Below are 1,164 nucleotides of genomic sequence, written 5' to 3'. Positions count from 1 at the left end.
ATATATATATATATATATATATATATATATTCACACATATATATATATATACATACATACATACATATCTATCTATTTGTATGTATGCGTGTGTATATAATTCTATGTATATATAACTATGTATATATGTATCTATTTGTGTGTGTGTATACACACACACACACACACGCACCCCCCACATATATAGTCAATTCAAATAAATGAATAAAAGAAAACGAATAAAAACAGACAACATGACGAAATGCACAAGAGATGTATTAGCTTGACGCTTGATGAAAGGAGAGAGTTTCGAGCATTGCTCTTCGTCGGAAAGGAGAAAGGAAAAAGTTCAAAGAAGGAAAAGAAATCGCCACCAGCACAAATGTCATTATATTGCTGAAGTGACCGGAAGTACCACTGGAAGTGACACAAGGCCAGCAATTCTGAGAGAGTGGCTAAGGTCAATTACATCGATCCCAATGTTCTGCTGATATTTATTTCATGAACCTCGAGTGGATGAAAGGCAAAGTCAGCCTGGGCGGAATTTGAACTCAAAACGTGAAGACGGGCGAAATGGCGCAAAGCATTATTCCTGGCGTGCTACCGATTCTGTTAGTTCAACGCCATAAGAAAAGATTTATAAATAGCACGAACAAAGGTGTTTGTTCACAAAATACTTATCTCGGACATTTGTAGCAAGGAATTTGAATTTTGAGGTACTTACCATCTTCAGGTGGAGGATGAGACAACACGGTGGCATTGCAGTATTCATAAGCATATTGGTAAAGATGTTGTAAATGATCATTTATATCCTCCGCCATTGTAATAGAGATTCTTCAAACAGAGACCTCTTCCAATGTATTCGTACGCTATATATAGATCCGACAGTGAGCTACTTCAAATTTCGGTGTTGCACACGGGTCAAAGACATCTGTCGACGGACGTTCATATGAATGTGTACTTGTATGTGTGTGTATGTGTGTGTGTGTGTGTGTGTGTGTGTGTGTGTGTGTATAAATTTATAATGAGTTAAAGCCGGGCGATCATTAGTGTAAAATCATCATTGCACGCAATGTGGTCAGGAGTTGGTTTTTGTTTTTGATATGTCAGCTGGGTCTGTTGTTATTGCTGTTTGTTTGCCGCATTGCTATCTGAAATAAAAGAGACGTTTATATATATATGTAA

General features: G+C 37.0%; 1 long non-coding RNA gene across 1 annotated transcript in view; it reads right to left on the bottom strand.

Annotated features, from left to right (window-relative positions):
• The window catches only part of LOC128250980 (uncharacterized), a 35,307-nt gene that overhangs the window by 28,447 nt on the left and 5,696 nt on the right, over positions 1 to 1,164 (bottom strand). The window contains exon 2 of the long non-coding RNA XR_008266887.1: positions 704 to 1,130. This is a non-coding gene — a long non-coding RNA (uncharacterized LOC128250980). The remainder of the gene's footprint in view (positions 1 to 703; positions 1,131 to 1,164) is intronic.

This window comes from Octopus bimaculoides, chromosome 27, assembly GCF_001194135.2.
Source record: "Octopus bimaculoides isolate UCB-OBI-ISO-001 chromosome 27, ASM119413v2, whole genome shotgun sequence".
In the NCBI taxonomy this organism is placed as follows: Eukaryota; Metazoa; Mollusca; class Cephalopoda; order Octopoda; family Octopodidae; genus Octopus; species Octopus bimaculoides.
Note: the sequence above shows the minus strand (reverse complement) of the source record. Positions and strands in the feature narration are given on the sequence as shown.